Genomic DNA, 20,146 nt, shown 5'->3' with positions numbered 1-20,146 from the left:
TATCACTTAATATCTTTTTCAGTTTCTTTATCTCTCTCTCTCTCTCTCTCTCTCTCTCTCTCTCTCTCTCTCTCTCTCTCTCTCTGTCTCTCTCTCACTCTCTCCACCTCCTTGCCAGGCTACTGATAGGTCTTATGACTCCTGTGTATTGGTAGCTTGGGTCATCCTCTGGTTATCCTAATTCCTTGTTTCTGCTCATTTCATTCCTCCTGTGATAGTGTCCAGAGAATTTGGCTGAGTCTCCTCCTATCGCCTATATTCCTTGAGATAAAATCCTTATGAAAAACAGTGAAAGTGTGCATTGCTAGTAAAGCTATTGAGATTATTTCTAGATAGGTTTGAGGAATTATAGGCCAAAGGGTTATAGATCACACTGAGGAATTGTAGGTGATAGAGGATATGAGTGGGAGGCTTTATGTGGAAAGCCAAGGTGAACAAAAGTAAGTAGTAACCTTTGGACAAATTGCCTAACTTTGCCAAGTTTCATTTTCCTCATCTGTAACATGGGGGAACTTGACTAGCTGGCCTTAGATATATCCCTGCCAGTCCAAGATCAATGAATCTATGATTTGTGGATTATATTCTATACTTACAAAGCCAGGGAGTTATTGAACCTAGCCAGTTGAAATCCCTTATATGTAACTACCTAGAGAATTAGATTTTTTAATTTGCATATACAGGAGAAATGGGAAAAAAAGACTTATCCTAATTAAACTCCTTGAAGGTTCCAACCAATGCCTAGTGAGTAATATCCTATTATCCTTCTACAGGCCATAATTGACATTTAAAATATCCAAAAATTGATCCCATTGAGTTCAAGTGACTTGCCCAAGGTCTCATAACTAATTACTGTCTTTACCAGGACTTCCCTCTACTACTAGAAATATAAGCTTATTCTTATTTTGTAAATAATACATATTGTATATATTTTATAAATAATATAGATTTTATATTTTGCAATATATATATATTTATTTACTACTATGCTTTTGTTCTTGCTTTGCTTGAACAATTGGAACTCAGTCTTTCCTAGGACTCAAAAGAGTCTGGACTGAGATAGTTAGAGGAGAATGTATGGAGGTGGTGGGAAAAGAATCATGTCCCCATCTAATGACTCCAAGGCCAACATTTTATCTGCCTTGACTCTCTTACCATAGATACCTACAAGAAAAAGTCTTCTTCAGAACTTGTGTTTCTCTTGCCTTTTCTGGCATCAAGGAAATCTTGGGATGCCTGAATCCGAAGGGGACAGCACAGCCAGCCCCAGAGCAATGGGGTAAATGGAATTCTTTCTGTAGATCCATCTCAACTGTCATCTCCTGCATATATTTGCTTTAGCCACTGAAAACCTGGCAGGAAATCCATGAGGAAATCCTCCTTCCCCCTTGCAGTATAATGGAGGGAAGAAAAAGCAAGGAAAATCCGTGGCTGCATGAGAGGAAGCATTACAGAACAAAGAAAGAAATCACTGGGGTCAAGCAAAGAGCCAATCTCTTATACAAAAGGCTTTTTGAGTCCTCAGCAAGAGGACAAGCTAAACTTGATATAGCGAGGGGGAAAGAGTTAAATGTAGAGGATGTAGTTAGGGCAGAATGTTCACACACAGCGGACCAGTAGCTATTAGTGGGAATTCAATGACTCTGAAATAAGGCTAGATAAGAAAAATATTGTTCAAAGCACAGTCCTGCTCCCCTGCCTCTTTCTACCTCACCTTTTTGTTTCAGTTTGGTTTTTTATCTAAAGTCTAAGTCTTTAAGATGTGTGCAAGAGAACACTGATGCCTTGAAGAAAAGATGTTGGAAATTGGGCTTTTTTTTTTTAGCAGTCATGGAATAAAAAGAAAGTCAAATGTTTGTATGTGAATTTACATAAGAATATTTCTCTGAGTGTTTTGACCTGCAAAGTTATTTTTATTTAGCGAGGAAAGTAGGACGCTGTACAGTGGAGACTGAATGTTGCTGTGGCCAGGACTCGAATGATATCTCCTATCAATATCTCTTTCAGCAAGGCAACAACCTAACACACTGGAGCCCTGGCTGGTGGCAGATAACACTCTGGTGAGTTTAGAATGCCAAGTGTAAAGGCAAAATAGAGAGGCACAGATGTTCTCCAAATGGCAAGAGTACCAAGAGCTTCATGTCATAATGGAGGGTGGCTGTAAGAGGAAGTAATCAATTCCTTCAAGACATTTTTTTTTAAAACCCTATAACTTCTGTGTATTGGCTCCTTGGTGGAAGAGTGGTAAGGGTAGGCAATAGGGGTCAAGTGACTTGCCCAGGGTCACACAGCTGGGAAGTGTCTGAGGCCAGATTTGAACCTAGGACTTCTCATCTCTAGGCCTGACTCTCAATCCACTGAGCTACCCAGCTGCTCCCCCACTTCAAGTCATTTTTAAAAAAACTCTTACTTTCTGTTTTAGTAACAGCTCTAAGACAGAAGGGCAAAGGGTGGGCAAATAGGGTTAAGTGACTTGCCCAATGTCATACAGCTAGGAAAAATCTGAGGCCACATTTGAGGCCACATTTGAACCTTGGTCCTCCCAAATCCAAGTCTCACTCTCTATCCACTAGGTCACCTAGCTGCCCCTCCTTCAAACTATTTTTGCTGGAAGTCTTCAAAAGCCAGCATAGTATAGTGCATACATCTTTGTACTTGGAATGAGGAAAACTTAGGTCCTAAATTCTACCTTAGATAATTACTGGGTGACCCTGGCTAGTCAATAATTTTTTAAAATTCTTTTAAATTCTTTTTCCTTATTTGTAAAATGGTGGGGTTGAACTTGATGACCTTAAACAGTCTCTCCCCCCTTTAAGTCTATAATCTTCTTATAACATAGATTCAAGACCCTGCAATGTCCTGGTTGCCATCCTCTGAGCATTTTCCAGTTTATCAGTGCCCTTAGAGTGCCACGCTAAGGGCTAAATTCCAGATGAGGTGCAATATGGCCAGAGTACATTGAAATATCACCACCTCCTTACTTCTGGAAACTCTATCCCTCCTAATTAATTCCAAGATTGCATCGGCTTTTTTCTTGTGAGAATGTTTATCCTGGAGAAGAGAAGATTCAGGGAGAATATGATAGCTATCTTCCAGTGCTCAGGAACATCATGGAGTAACAAAGGGGCTTGTATCCAGTATCTAAACTGATGGTTAGAAAACTGAGCCAGGAGTTGTGAGTGTGTTATCACAGAAGGATTGTATCAATAGCTGCAATGCAAAGACAATTGAGTCTAGAGAAATTAGGGAGTAGGAGAGATTTGGGGAGTGAGGTCACCTTCATTGTTAGTATCCCTCCCCCCCAGAAATTACTTTGCATGGAAGGTAACTGAGGCATAGTGGACAGACAACTAGCCTTAGAGCCAGGAACATCTAGGATTACCCTGACCATGAGTCACATTGGCTGTGTCACTCTGGACAAGTCAATTAACCTTTCAGGGACTGAGGTAACTCTAGGCTACCCCAGTTACCCAAGAGTGAGAAAAGGAAGGAAGCAGTCATTTCCTATGTGTCAGGCATGGTACTAAGCACTTTGCTTACAGATATCATCTTATTTGATTTTTCTAAAGCAGGTGCTATTATTATTCTCATTTTTTTAGTAGAGAAAACTGAAGCAGACAGAGGTTAAGTGACTTATCCAGGGTCACAGAGCTAGTATCTGATGCTGGATTTGAACTAAGGTTTTTCTAACTTCAACTAATCTCTCTGTCCATTGTGCCACTATAGAGGACCAGCTCTATATGGTAGGGGTCCTGAGTGGCGTTTTACGGCGTCGGATTGCTAAGACAGGAAAAAGAAACTGAGAACAGCCGAACTAGAGGTTAGCCCATGCTGATCCCACGCTATGGGATTTTTGACTTTATTTTATACTGGTTTCAAACAAAGAACACAAAGAAAGAATCACAGCTGTGAAGGGGGTTATAAATCATACACAATTCATTAAAGCCTAAAAAATAGAGATATGGGTGCAAAGACAAGGGCCAAGTTCCAACCACCAATTAGTAGGGGATAATTCCGGAAGCAGAAATAAATTTCATGGAGATGTTTACTAATTGCGTTCTGCCTTGATTTACAGATCTGCACCTGGTCAGATTGTCTGGACTAAATTGTCCGGCTCCAGTCCTTATCTAAGTAATATATTTTTTAGGTTTCAGGCTTCTTAATTATCAAGGAGAGAAATTGTCAAGGAGAGGAATTGTTAACTCAGTAGCTGCTGGTCTGGTTAAGGACTCAAAGCTTTCCAATAAGAATATTGAGAGAATGTGGGGATCTAAAAATGAGTCAAAAGAGGAGCCTCAGATTTTTACCTTAGATGGTCCATTCTATCTGCATCTGACATGCAGTGCAGAAAAATCATACACGCAGTTTTACTTGCCGATGATTTTGTAATGGGATCCAGATAAAACATCTATTACAGACTCTGTTTTTCTAAATGACTCCTAATAGCCTCTTGGAGGGGTCAAGTTGTTTTTGGATTAATCTACCTGCTGGTACCAGAGCTTTTCAGGGCTCAGGTGACCAGGACCAAACACAAAGACTGCCTCAGCCTGGATTGGTCACGTAGGGAATCCAGATAACAGGCCCTAAATTTGACCCTATTTCTCCAATTGGCTCTTTACATATAACGGCTTTCAACATGCCACTATAAATTATAGAGAAGACGCTGATCTGCACTGGAAGAAAGATTCCTTATCCTGGACTTCCATACACAAGTGAAATCACATCTAATCCCTATCTTGATTTATTCTGTATATATTTGCTTTTGTTGTGCGGGTCGCTTTAGTCCTGTCTGATTATTTATGACCCCATTTGGGATTTTTCTTGGTAAAGATACTAGAGTGGATTGCCATTGCCTTCTCTAACTCTTTTTTCTCTCTTAATCCTTACCTTCTATATTAGAATTAATCGATTCTAAGGCAGAAGAACAGCTTGGGCTAGACAACTGGGCTTAAATGACTTGTCCAGGGTCACCCAGCTAATGGGTGTCTGAGGTCCTATTTGAATTCAGGTCCTCCTGACTCCACGCCTTACTCTAGTCACTGTGCCACCTAGCTGTCCAGATATATGTGGACTTGGACCCATTTTTGTATTCCCCCAATAGAATGCATGGTCCTTGAAAGCAGGGGTTATTTCATTTGTCCATATATAGCCCCAGGATTTAGTATTTAATAAATGCTTGCTGAATTGAGTGGAATACTGATTCCCCCGCCCTGCAGCCACCTTATAGGTATTATAATATGTATATAAGGTTAGTTAGTCCCCCAGCCCACCAAACTATCCAACCACCCACCCACCCACTCACACACACACACACACACACACACACACACACACACACACACACACACAGAGTATGAAATGAGCAAAGATGAAATGCCATATAAAGAAAGATGCTAATGTAGAAAATGGCAGACATCTGGGGGTTTTATTTCAGAGACATAATGGAGGGGGCAGCAGGCGAAGGTCCAAACTAGGGCATTGGATAAGATGATAATCACAGGATGATGTTGCATTGCCTGATCTTCTCTGTTCCCCTCTGGATGCTATTTTCCCAGGGCTTTGTTCTTTACCACTTTGTTATTCTAAGACTGAGGGCTATTGGCTGTGCAAGCGAGATTTAAAATGAGAGTCATTGACTCACACTTGGAAGCATTGCTATATGAACAGGTGACATGGTCTCTAACAAACTTAGCTTGAGAGGCTTTTCTTGCTTAAAACACATCAGCAGCCAGAAACTGATGGAAAAACAAACTCACTAAATTAAGAAGGGAGCTGGGGAATGGAACACCTGCTGGAGTCTTAGATCTTCAGATGATTGCACCTTTTTCTTTCACTAGAATTCAGTTAAATGGGCATACGACCAAGTCAGTCCTAGCTTGATACATATTGATCTGTGATCAAGGAGGGAAGGAGGAAGAGGTGTTTGTAGTGAGTAATCATGGTCAGGACGGGTAAAATCGGATTTCTGTTCATGTCTTAGAAGTGTTGTTGTACTGGGAGGTAGATGAAATTGCCTGCTTTACCGTCTCCTGTTTCAGCTCTCTTTTGTTGTGCCTACCTCCTACCTCTCCATGTACCCAGCATCCTTAGGTTACTCTTGGGCTGCTCCAGGCTACTGGAGCATATGCTCAAATTCTGAACCAATCATGCCTTTCATAATCATCAATTCTTCACATGTTCTTTAGGGCACCTTGGGGGAAAGAACACTGGCCCTGGAGTGAGAAGACTCAGACCCTATCGATCAAAGGAATAAAAATTCTGGATAATGATATTCCATGTCTGTGTTAGATAGAATTCTAGATTAGAATGTTCCAATTCATAACTGTAGGTTGGCCAAGGCTATCTTTTAAGCATTGGTAAGGAGGCAGACACATCTCTATTATGATTTTAAAGGGTGGGGGAACTTCCTATTAAAAATCTTTCCCTTTTGGATAAGGTACCATGTCATAAAAATCCTCTTTTAGAGTATAAATAGCCCTCAGGTAGGGAAAAATATTGAGTCCCATTAGCTAGTAACACTTTAGCGTGAGCTAATTTATCAAAGATTAATAAGTCATTCCTCTAGTAAAATGCTGATAGAATAAGATATAGTCAGAATAAAAATAGATAACATTTTATAAGATTTTAAGGTTTACTTAGCACTTTTAAATAGGTTGAAGGATCCGAGAACTTAGAGCTAGAAAGAACCTTAGAGATTATAGATGCATTTGACCTTTAAAAAGAGTTTGTTTCCAGGAATTCTTCTTCCCCAAACTCCAACTCAATGGAACTGGAAAACTGAAGAATTCCTGCCTCTCTAGAACCAAGGCAAGAAAAAGTATAAATAAATGGCATTCCTCTTGCCTGATTCCAGAGACCTAATTCCATTCTCCTATGTGTAGCTTCTCCCTCAGCTCTGATCTCTGTCCCATCTTAGGGCCTCTTTTTCTTCTTTTAGCTCACTTTTATTTTTTTTTAATTTTTTAATTTTAAAAACCCTTACCTTCCATCTTGGAGTCAATACTGTATATTGGCTCCAAGGCAGAAGAGAGGTAAGGGTAGGCAATGGGGGTCAAGTGACTTGCCCAGGGTCACACGGCTGGGAAGTGTCTGAGGCCAAATTTGAACCTAGGATCTCCCATCTCTAGGCCTGGCTCTCAATCCACTGAACTACCCAGCTGCCCCCTTCTAGCTCACTTTTAAATATCAAGTCCTAGGTATAGCTCAGATCCACACCAGCTACATTGAAATCAGTTTCCTGATCTAGCTTTTAAGAGACTGTTTGGCTGAGTCCATGGTGCCTGGAACATAGCAGGTGACTAATAAATGTTTATTGATTATTATCCTGTGTGGATTGGGTTCAGTGCTGAGGTAATCTGACTCTGTTGAGGAAAGAGGACTCCCTTTTCTCATATTCTTCTATGCATTCGCTCTCTTACTTCACCATCAAGAGGGATTACTATAAATTAAATTACAGCTCAGATATCTAGGAGAACATTTTTTACTATAATAATATGAGGAAGAATTTTATTTACCTCTTATCAAAGAGGTGAACGTATGAAATATACAGATTACAACACACATTTTTTGACATGGTTAATATGGCATTTGTTTTGCTTGACCATTTCTTACAAGAGTTTTGTTTTCCTTCTTCCCCTGTCCCAGTGGGGAGAAAATAAATGCTTATTAATTGGAGAAAGTAAATAAACAAATAGTTAGGGGAGTAAGATGGGAAAAATTAAAAAGGTACCCAGTGTACAATATGAATCTGGTATGGGACAGGTAATTGATTCCTACACACAAAAAGGAATGCTAAAAAACAGTTCATTCCCCACTAAGCATTAGCAGACTGAATAAAAAAAAAAGGACTCAGTAACATAACTTGTAATAAACTACTTAGAAGCTAGTATCTGCCTCATCAGAATATACAGCAATTCTTAAAGACTTGCTAATTGAGTATTTTACACATAACTTTGGCACTTCACTGTCCAATGACTCCCAGTAATTGTCTGCTGATTAACTCTGCCAGGCTTTGCCAATCCTCTTCTTGGTAGTTGAACCTGAAGTTTCTCCTTCCCTCCCTCAGCTGTGGCTGCTCCAGTGGGTGCTGCCACTTTCCTGTTGGATTCTTCTGCCATGACATCGATAGACCTCGAGTCCTTTTGAATTCACCAAGTTACTTCATGAGCATGTCCCTTTCAAGACTGATGCTTTTGTGCCAACTCAAAAAGAGAAAAACAAAAGAGCAACCCAAACCCAACTTCAAGCTTAGGGAAGACATTGAGCTGTAGTTGTTATGTGCTCACAACTAAATGAAGTTTGAGTGGGCAAATGGGGCCAACTTTCCTTAATTTATGTAGCTCTTGGGAGGCAATTCAAAGAAGAAAATTCTTGCCTTCCATTATCTGGAATCCTGTGAATTTATATGTCTAAAACCAGCTTTTGAGCCCCCTTCAGTTTGAGCTTTTGAGCCCCTATCAGCTAATTCTCATTAGCAATCAGCTAATAGATACATTTGACTCATAGCAAAGGCTTTTACTGAAGACACATGAGAAGAACAATAGCTACAAAATAGACTTACTCCCTCAGAAATTTGAGATGTAGTTCCTAATTAGAACACAAAATATACATAAGAAAAGTAGGAACCACTTAGAGTGAGATAACATTTGGGAAACATATGTACCAAGCCAATTCAAAATTCAGGCTCTAAAGAGTAACAATGTTCTTTTTCTCTTGGTAGATACCTCATGATCTACTCCATCCCTAGCTAAAGTCTTTGCTAGATGAGTTGCTCAGTTAAATTTCCAGGATCTGCTCCAATTTGCAGTTTGTCATTTCCAAAGCTGGCTTTCTTGAGTCCATAGACAGCTTTCTTTTCTGCTGCCAGAAATCCTATCCATGAAAAGTTGTTTCCAGCCTCGAATCATTGCCTTTTCCTATCTATGTTTATCTGGAGTGTGTCTCTGTCTCTCAACTGTGATTCAAACTCATGAACTGGCACTTCATCTGCTAAATAGAATATTTCTTTCTGGGTGAGTAGCTTTGTTTGCTAGATGTTATAGTCAAGGTTGGGGAAAGGGAAATCCTGTCCACTCCTCACCCCCAGCGCACCCTCCAGAGTGATCTATCTCAGGATCTAGGTCTTTTTTTTTTCAATTTCTGGCTTCCAACCTGATTACCTAAAGAGCTAGCAACTCAGTCTTTGAATGACCCTATGAGGCATGGTAGATTTTCTGCTGCTAATCTCCAGGCTTCTTTTAATTCCATCAAAGAAACTATTCTTACAGCAAAAAGGGATCACCAAGTGTTAATACCTGGTAAACACATTAACTCATTCTCTCTGTCACTTAGTCACTCCCCACTCCCATCTTCCTCTCTCCCTCTCTTTCATTGTATTGGGATTGGTAGAGGGAGAATCAAACTTCCCATCCTCTTACACTTAATTAATATGTCCCTTTTTAGTCTCTATAGCAAGAGGAAATGTACTGAAAGCTTATTCTTCCAAAAAAAATTTTAATAGGAGCATTTATATTATCCTTTCCCAGAAACCCCTGACACTCTGGTCCTCATCTGTTTTCCTTTTCTTTGAGTAAACTTCCCATTCATTATATCTCCATTTCATTGTAGCTCCTTTTAATTTTCATTCACTTCATTTTGTTGTTGCTGTTGTACAATTGCCCTTGAACTTTTCTGGTTCATTAAAGTTTCCAGATTTCTTCTATTTTTTACGTTTTCTATGTTTCCATCTCAATGTCTCTTCCCCCATTTTCCTTTCCTTTTGTATCTCCAAAAAGTAAAATGAATCATTTCCCTTCTAGAATTCTTTCCCCAGCCTCACATACAGAGAATTAAAATAATTTCTCACGGTACATTATAATTCTAGATAAAAAAACTTTTTTTTAATCAACTCTACTGCATAAATATTTACCACAAAACTTATCTGTATTGGGGGATTAGAGCTTATCTGTATTGGGGCATGGGGTAGAGAAATCCTGGTGATTTCCTGAGTATGAGTAGCTCTCAAGATGAAAACTCCTCCCACTGATGCATATTAGCAATTTAACTATAACTTAGCATCATAGAGATTTGACTAGGACACTGGAAGATTAATTGACTTGCCCATACTCACAGGGCTCAGATGTCAGAGGCAATACTTGAACCCAGCTACCAGGACAGAAACTTCTAAGTAAAAAATAGTTTTTCATTGAGAGTGATATGATTTTGTAAGAATTTTCCTTCCATTTTTTTATTCAGGAGTGAAGTGGGTAAGGGGAAACGTATCACTTGTTATAGTATGGCCAATTTTTTTCCTCTGATGCCTAGACCATGTAACCCTAGACCATGCTTGCCTTTCCTATCTTCTTATATCTTGGACCTTATCCACTCTTCCATGTGTCCTACATGTGTCCTACATTCTGGTGACGCCAACCTCCATGGTGTTCCTCATACACAAAACTCCCCCAGTTCCAACCATTTTTACTAGCTGTCCCTACACTTTTGCTTCCTGACTTCCTTTACCAAGTCTTAACTAAATCCCTACCTTTCATAAGGTTTCCCTGATCTCTGTTAATACCAGTACCTTCTCTCAGGTGATCATTTTCCATTTCTCCTAGATAAAGCTTGTTTGTACATAGTCATTTGTATTTTGTCTCCATCCTCCTTGAGGGAAGAGACCTTCTTTTGCATTTCTTTCATTTCACTCTTCCCTATTACCTCTAGAATAAAATGTAAAATCTTGGCTTGGCATTCAAAGCCCTTCAAAAGCTAGTGCTCCCCTACCTTTCTAGTCTTCTCGCAACTTATTCCTTGCCATCTGCACATCAATCCAGTGACTTGAGCCTCCGGATTTGAATACAGTTTTCCCTGTGTCTGAAATATTGTCCCATCTCATCTCCACTTATGAGCTTCTTAGTCTTTCTTTAAGTCCAAACTAAAATTCAGGAAGCCTTTCCTCTTAATTACAGTGTTTTCCCTCTCTCATCTTCTTTTCTTTTTATCCTGAACATAGCCTGCTTATACTTATTTATTTGCTCATTCATCTCTCTCATTAGATCGTAAACTCCTTGAGGACAGAGACATCATTTGCCTCTTTTTGTAACTCCCCCCAGCCCAGCATAGTGCTCAACACGTAAGAGATGTTAATAAAGGCTTGCTGATGCCTTGACTAAATAGAGGGTCTTGTGCATAGCACATTTCTTTAGCATTTCAAAGTTTACAAAAGATTTTCCTTGCAACCTTGTGAAGCAGGTAATATATATTGCAGGTTTCATCATTGCCATTTTAAAGATGAAGCTGAGAAAGTCAAAGTGACTTATACATAGTACATATAACTAGTGTGGGATTCAAGCCCAAGTCTCTTATCTCCAAGCCCAGCAAACGTTCCACCATCCCATGATGTCTTTTTGTAGTGAGGAGGTGGCAGACATTTGTTAAATTGAATTAAACTAAGTCGAATGACTCTCTTTGGGATGCATACGTGACTCCCTTGGGAGAACGGGTTCTCTCTGAAGAACTTGCTTTCAACGGACATGCATCAAGTGATTTCTATGTGGTTAGTATCATGCTAGGTACATTCTGGACCGCTAAAGGCATCCAACATTTCACTCCTCCCTAGGAGGAGAGGAGGTTATCTCACTAGGATCAGATGATCATAGATTTAGATTGTAAGGGGCCTCAAGGTCATCTCATCCACCTCCTTCATTTTACTAAAGCCAAGTGACGTTAAATAGCTAGTCCTTGGTCACATAGGGAGTGAGGGAGCCTGAATCTGAACCCAGGACCCTTGACTCCATCTCCAGGGCTTGTTACACTTGTTTCTTTCAGTTCAGAATAGGGTAAAAAATGCTCGATTTGAAATCAACAAAGAACTTTGTATAGGAATCCTACTTCTGACATTCACTGCCGAAATGACCTTGCACAATTTCCCCGCCATCTATAAAATGAGATAATAATTGTGGACTACCTACCGCAAAGGGCTGTGGGGAGAAGTACTTTGTAATCCATAAAAAATATATAAATATGTATTAATGTCATTAGAGAATTGGAAAATCTGACTACCTCTTTTATAATTAAGTGTTGCTTTAGATTGAAAGCAAAATCTTTAGCAAGAATTCTGATCCTACCACCCATCAGCAGCTTATGCGTAACCATGAACTGCTGAAATCTCTTTCAGAGTTGTTTATTCCTAAAGAGGTATGTTGTCTCTATTCACAGCGTTTTGTTGTTTTGGTTTCTTTTTTTTTTTTTTTAAGAGAAAAGAATGACAGAAAGGAGGACTTGCATGCCTGGCTAAATCATAGTTTCAAAGGGTTTCCCCCACCCCCTCTAGTTCACTACATTGTTTTGGAAGAAATTCAAAAAGGAAAATGTCAGCTGCACTGGGGTTCAGTCTGGCATGTGGACAGATTTACTCAAGCACAGAAATCAAATATGAGCAGTGGAACCAACACCTTGGAAAACAACAGAATAACTTAGAAACCACAGCTGGCATTTCTCGAGCTCCTTTCTCAGATAAATATGACAAGAACAGCATAAAAGAGGAGAGCAAATCTGTGGCGTGCTTCTCCTGAAATTAGAGAATCGATTAAGTGGGAAGAAGCCTGAAAGAACATATGGGACAAGTGTTTCCCGCCTCCGAGCTATATTGTCAATCAGTGAAATTCTCTACCATAAATATTTCTATCCTTCGCACACTCAAGGGGCCAGGGCTGGCTCTTGGAAAATTATAAGGAGGAGGGAATTAGAGATGCATTGAAGAGAGGAGTAGGGAGAAGGAGGCACTTTTTCTTTCTGTTTGTATATTTTCAGAAGTAAGGGATTTTGGTAGAAAAGTTTGTACACTAAGATTTAGTTCATATAAACATTTGCTAGAGAGTGAGAGTAAACTGCATTTGAAATGGCACTCTGTTGCTGTGTGACCACGGACAACTCATTTGCCCATTCTGCTATGTTCCAAATGCTTTCTAAGAGCCCTTCCCTCTCAAAATACTGTTAACACATGAACTTATCACTGCAGTCCCCAAAGCAACAGTTGGAAAAAACCCATCTTATATAATATCCTTCCAAATGTGGAAAATCCCAGACGAGGTGGTCATTCTGCCTCTTCTTGAATATGAAAAGTTCACTATTTTGTAGACTTCCCCTCTAGATCATTGAATCTTGTTTGTATGTACTAGGAAATTTTTGTTAAATGGTTTTCACCCATTGGTCTTAATTTTGCACTTTGAGGCAATAGAAAAATATCTACTTTTTCTTCCATATGAAAACTATTTTTTAAAAAAACCTGACAATTATCACTTTCCCTCTAAATCTTCTCTTATTCAAGCTAAACGTCTCCAAAATTCCATCAGCCAATCTTCATATAGGTTTCATGACTTTTCACCATCTTAATTGTCTTCCTATGTTTCTCAGAGAGGACTAGACACAGTATTTCATTTATTTATTTATTTATTTGTTTATAAAACACTCACCTTCTGTCTTAGAACTGATACTATCCGTTCCAAGGCAGAAGAGAGACAAGGACTAGGTAACTGACATAGCCACCCATTTAAGAAGTGTCTGAGGCCAGGTTTGTACCTGGGACTTCTTCATTTCAGAGCTAGTTCTCTATCCACTGAGCCACCTAGGTGCCTCTAGAAATAATACTTTATGTGGGATCCTTCCCACTTCCCATAGGAGAAGTAATGGAATCAGAGTGCAGATTGAGGAATGCTTTTATTTATTTATTTATTTGTTTGTTTGTTTATTTATTTATTTTTTTTTTAAACCCTTAACTTCTGTGTATTGACTCATAGGTGGAAGAGTGGTAAGGGTAGGCAATGGGGGTTAAGTGACTTGCCCAGGGTCACACAGCTGGGAAGTGTCTGAGGCCGGGTTTGAACCCAGGACCTCCCGTCTCTAGGCCTGGCTCTCAATCCACTGAGCTACCCAGCTGCCCCCTTGAGGAATGTTTTTTGGACATGGCTAATGTAGCCATTTATTTAACTTGACTATATACATTTGTTTTTCTTGCTTTCTCGAAAGGATTAGAACATGGTGAAAGAGAGAGAAAACAAATCATAAAAATAAAATAAAATTTAATTGTTAAAAATGTTTTTTTTTTAACTTCTGTGTATTGGCTTCTAGGTGGAAGAGTGGTAACGGTGGGCAACGGAGGTCAAGTGACTTGCCCAGGGTCACACAGCTGGGAAGTGTCTGAGGCCGGATTTGAACCCAGGATCTCCCATCTCTAGGCCTGACTCTCAATCCACTGAGCTACCCAGCTGCCCCTTAAAATGTTTTTTTAAAAAATACTTATGTGTAATCTGATAGAGTACAGTGGAATGAATCTCCTTTTTAAAGAATAGGAATTGTCTCACCTACTCCCCACCATGACCAGTTTGGAAATTATTATTATTTTGGTTATATGTTAATGTTAATATTATCACTATAATAATAACTTACTTTATGTAGCACTTACCATGTGTCAGGCTCTGTGCTAAAAGCTTTATACTCATGATCTCATTTGAAGAAACGTAGCTAGTTCCTTTACTGAAAAGGCACCACAACATTTTCAGTTCAATTAACATCTATTAAGCATCTATGCACAAAACACTGGGCCATGGGGATACAGAGGGAAAAAATGTAACAAATTGTGACCTCGGAGAGCTTACATTTTCCTAGGGTGATTTGCCATGTATATAGAAAGTAAATGAGAAGTATTTGAAAAATTATACAAAGTAATTTCAAAAGGGAGAGAGCATGAACTGAGGATGAATAAAGGCCTAAATTTAGCAGGTAGTACCTAAGCTGTGCTTTGAAAAAAACTAGGGATGTGAGAGGAGAGGAATGTGAGGAAGTGCATTCCAGCCTTGGGGAACGCTTGTAAAAAGGTACAAAAATTGCAGGAAAAGTGAACAACTAGTAGTTGTTCCAATTTGACTGGACCTGAAAACATGTGATCATAGGATCATGGGCAGCTAAGGGACTCAATTAATGGAGCATTAGGCTTGGAGTCAGGAAGATGGGAGTTAAAATCTAGCCTCAGACACTTACTATTTGATTCTGGGAAATCACTTAGCTCTGTTTGCCTCAGTTTTCTTATTTATAAAATGATCTGGAGAAGGAAATGTCAAACAACTTCAATATCTTTGCCAAAGAAAACCCCAAATGGGGTCCTGAAGAGTTTGACACAACTGACAATTGACTGAAAAAAACCCAACAAAACTCAATAGCACTATCTCTCTCAAAAAGAATTATATAAGATTACAAACCTGGCTTTCTGGAAAGATGGTAGTGCTCTTAACAGAAACAGTGAAACTTGAAGAACTATGTTTAAGAGAAAGTATAGTAAATTCCATTTTGGACATGTTGAGTTGGAGTGATGAAAGATGAATTTAAGAGAAAGTTTTTCTCTCCCTGTCTCTCTGTCTCTCTCTGTCTCTCTCTCTCTCTCTCTGTCTCTGTCTCTCTCTGTCTCTCTCTCTCTATCTCCTCTCTCACTTTCCTTTCCTCTCTCCTTCCCACCCTTCCACTCTCTCTCTGTTTCTGTCTTTCTCTCTCTGTCTATCTGTCTCTCTTTGTCTCTCTCAGTCTCTCTGTGTCTGTCTTTGTTGTTCTCTGTCTCTCTGTCTCTATCTCTATCTCTTTCTCTCTCAGTGCCTTTCTCATATATCTGTATATAACTAAATACCTGTATATATGTGTGTGTGATTCATGTATATATATATATATATATATATGTATATATATATGTTTGTGTGAGACATCTTCATAGTGATGATAATTAAAGTCATAGAAACTCGTAAGTTCACTGAGAGAGAAGGCCCAGGGAAGAACACTAGGAGATTTCTACACTTAGTGATGGATATAGCAAAAGACACTAAGAAAGAATGATCAGAAAAGCAAGAAAACCAAAAGAGTATTATTACAGAAGCCATTAGAGAAGAAAGTACATAAACGCATAGAATAAGGGGTAGCTGACAGTGACAAAAGCTGACAAGAAGTTGAAAAGAATGAGTTCAGATGAAAGGACCTAGAATTTAGAAATGGACAGACTGCTGGCAGCCTAGGATAATGTAGTTTTGATGAGGTGGTTGGTACTTTAGTCAAGGGAGGGGCCCTTTGAAATTGGAAACCGGATTGCAAAGAATTGTCCAATCAAATATTAATTAAATTTCATGCCAGGCACTGTGTAGGATGCTGGGGAGGACTAGTACAAAGAATGAAAGAGCCCCTACTCACTAGTCACATATTCTAATATAAGACAATATAAGTACATATACATGGACAGATAGACAGACAGACCAATCGATCAATAGACTGACCAATCAATAGATAGACACACATATATACATATACACATCTACTCACGTATATAGATCTACACATGCACATATATAGCATAAATAAAAAGTGACTAAATGCAAATACATATACTGTAGTTAAATTACAAGGTGGTTTGGGAATGGACAAGAATTTTGAGAGTTCAGAAAAGAATATGCAGAAAATGATGATTATGGTGCATCTTAAAGGATGGAGAGAGTACATTCTAGGCATGTAGGATAGCCAGTGCAAAGACACAGAGATAGGAGATGGAGTGTCCTATGTGAAGAACAAAGAGAAAGTCAGTTGGTTCACAAGTGCAAGAGGGGAAGCAAGATATGTTCAATCAGTGATTCCCAAAGTGGGCACCACCGCCCCCTGGTGGGTGCTGCAGCAATCCAGGGGAGGCAGTGATGGTCACAGGTGCATTTATCTTTCCTATTAATTGCTATTAAAATTTTTAAAATTTAATTTCCAAGGGGCTAAGTAATATTTTTTCTGGACAGGGGGCTGTAGGCCAAAAAAGTTTGGGAATCACTGTGTTAGATTATGCTGGAAAGGGACCTGGTTGTGTAAAGACTACACAGAAGAGATTATATTTGATCCCAGAAGGAATTAATTGGAATCCAACCTAACTGGAAGGCGGGAAGGTAAAGTGAAGGTAGAGTGCCAAAACTCAGCTCAATTCTCTTTGCATCTGCTACTGTTTTCAGCTCCACAGAAGATACCCCAGCATTGAGTACCCCTTGGGGAAAAATCTTTCCTCTACTTTCTGCCCCCTTTGGTGTGTTGTCTTCCCCTTTTAGAATATAAGCTCTTTGAGGGCAGACTGTCTTTCTTTTCATCAAGAATTTCCCCAGTGCTTAGCACAGTGTCTGGCGCATGTGCGATACTTGGTCAATGTTTTTTAGATTGGAGTTGTTTGTGCAAGGGAATCAACTGGTCAAATCTGCCCTTAAGAAAATCATTTTGACAGCAGTCTGTAAGCATCAATGGACTAGAGGGGTAAGAGATATGAAGCAGGAGTACCAATCTGAATGCTACTGGAATTATTTAGATGAGAGGTAATGAGGGGCTGATCTAAGGTGGTAGCTGTATGAGTAGAATGAAAGGGTCAGATATGGAGGTAGAAATAAGGTGGTGTGACAAATGATTAGATCTGTGAGGTGAAGGAGAGTGAGAAGCCCAGAATGATAACAAAGTCATTAACCTGAGAGTCTATGAGGATGGTGCAGATGCTGACAGAAATAGTGATGTTTGGAGGGGAGTTGAGCGTGGATGGAAAGATAATGAGGTATGAGGTTGTTTTTGGACATGTTGAGTTTGAGATGTCTTCAGGGGTTGGGTTTTTTCTCTATAGTACCTAGTACATAGTAGGCACTTAATAAATGCTTATTGATACTTGGAGGACAGAAATTTTCAAAACTGCAAACAAGCAAGATGTGGACAGACAATATATCTAAGAAGTTTGATAAATGATTAAGTGATGATAAAAGAAGAGAGAAAGGAACAAGTGCAAAATAATTGGAAGTTGGGATTTCTCTTTAAAACCTTTTCAAAAGCCAATAACTAAGGTGAAGTACTATTTGCATTAGGGCTTTGATAAGTAATTGGGGAAAAGTGGGGAAGGCCTTATAAAAAGATGGACGAGTCTGTCATAAATAAACCCTCACTCAGGAATCTCAAACAACAGAACCTCTGATGGGGTGGGCAGCTAAGAGAAGTAGCCAGGAAAACTATCAGCTGAGAACTGGAGATCTGGAGATCTATGTTCATCAGGGATGGAAAGCAAGGGGAATATTCATTTCACTATATTCAGTCCATTGTTCCACCCCTGAGATTTTTATTTGGATTCTGACTCTGTCATCCAATATGTTAGTTATCCCTCCCAGCTTTGTGTCATCTACAAATTGGATAAGTATGTCATTTGTGCTTTCATCCAAGTCACTGATTAAAATGTTGATCAGAACAGGGCCAAGGACAGATCCCTGAGGCACTCTAGAAGGCATCTGCCTCCCGCATGATGCTAATCATTTAGTCATTTCTCTGAGTCTGTTCATTCGACCAGTTTTAAGAACACTTGGCTAAACTGCTATCTAGGTCATAGCTCTTCCTCTTGTCCATGATAATAACATACATTGCTGTTGTTCAGTCATGTCTGACTCTTCATGATCCCATTTGGAGTTTTCTTGGCAAAGATATCAGAGTGGTTTGCCATTTCCTTTTCTAGCTTATTTTACAGATGAGGAAACTAAGGCAATAAGTGTCTGAAGCCAGATTTGAATTTAGATCTTCCTAACTCTAGATCTGGAGCTCTATCCACTTTGCTGCCTAGCTGCACAACAGCTAGAAATTTTGCATGACTTAACCAAAGCAGGCTACGTATATAGATAGCATTTTTCTGCTACTGATATCTCCCATAATAATGTCCTCCTATTTCTTGCACCATCCCTGTTCCTTCATCCAAATGCTCTTTTCTATGCTTCCACTGTTGGTAGATTTCCATAAAAATATCTATTTGATATCCAGGCAAATCTGTGCTTTCATATATTCAGAAATCCCTTCCAGAGATGCAAATCAAAGCCCATCAATGGCTGCCTATCTTGTGTGATTTTTGTCTTTGTATATCTTCATATTAATTGGCTACCAGAAGTCTACTCAGCATGCTGCCTTCCTCACTCTCTCTTAACACTACAAGGGTACCAAAAGGTTTTTCTAGCTTTCCACCTGCCATTCTTCCTACTTTCCAGTCCATCCTTTCTTCCTATCACAAATCTCCTCAGAAATGTCTTTTACTCCTTTTCTTTGGCTGAGCTGATCCTCATTGGTTATATGTTGCAACCTGATCAGTCCCACCATGTACCTCTCCATTATTCTTGGTGTGAAACTCATTTTTCATTCTTCAGATGCAGTAATATTCTATGCATCCCTGCCATATAGAAACACCAGTAAAATATTAATATTAAAAAGATTAGCAAAAAATAAAATAAATAAAAATAAAGAATAAAAAGATTAGCTTCACCTTTCATGGGAAGTTTGGGATCAACAAAAGAGCTCTGAAATTACCTGAACACAATACAGCCCATTCTCCAGTTCCTATTCAACTCCGAGCTCCCAGTTCATTATCATCCTATGGGTCATGCCATGTTAGGTGTTCTGAGCATATTTGCTTGTCCTCAATATACATATGAATGAACATGCTCTGTAGCTGGAGTTCTTAAATTGTGCGTGCATGTGTGTGTGTGTGTGTGTGTGTTTGTGATGGACTTCACTGGCAATGTAGTGAAGCCTATGGACCCCTTCCCAGAGTAATGTTTTTAAATTCATAAAATAAATATATAGAATTACAAAGGAAACTAATTATGTGGAAATATGGTTAAGTCTCCTTTTGTATAGGGTGTACACACAAATGACCACTGAAATATAGACAACAGACATCATTCTTCAGCTTCGTGTGAATGGACAGACCAAACTCCTTTGGATGATTTCACATCTTCTTCAAAAGGCTTTGAAGCATTCTGGGATTTTGTGCAATTGGCATAATGTCATCCACAAAAGAGAACATCTGGAGGAACTTGCTAACTTCTGGGAATCTCCCATTAACCTGGAGTCTGCACAGGATTTCCTCCATCACAGTGGCAAATACTTGCAACTTGCCTTGCTTGCTGTTTATTAATGGAGTTAATTCTATTGTTATATCTTCCAAGGAATCTTGATTGAGTTGATGTAGATATGGGAGACACCACATTGTCACAGAGCCTATAAAGCAATGTTTTGTTCTCCTAAAGCAAATGTTTCTTTGTAATCCATAAGAACAATAGGATTATATATATATATATATATATATATATATATATATATATATATT

The sequence above is a fragment of the Gracilinanus agilis genome, chromosome 5, assembly GCF_016433145.1.
Source record: "Gracilinanus agilis isolate LMUSP501 chromosome 5, AgileGrace, whole genome shotgun sequence".
NCBI classification, from domain to species: domain Eukaryota; kingdom Metazoa; phylum Chordata; class Mammalia; order Didelphimorphia; family Didelphidae; genus Gracilinanus; species Gracilinanus agilis.
Note: the sequence above shows the minus strand (reverse complement) of the source record.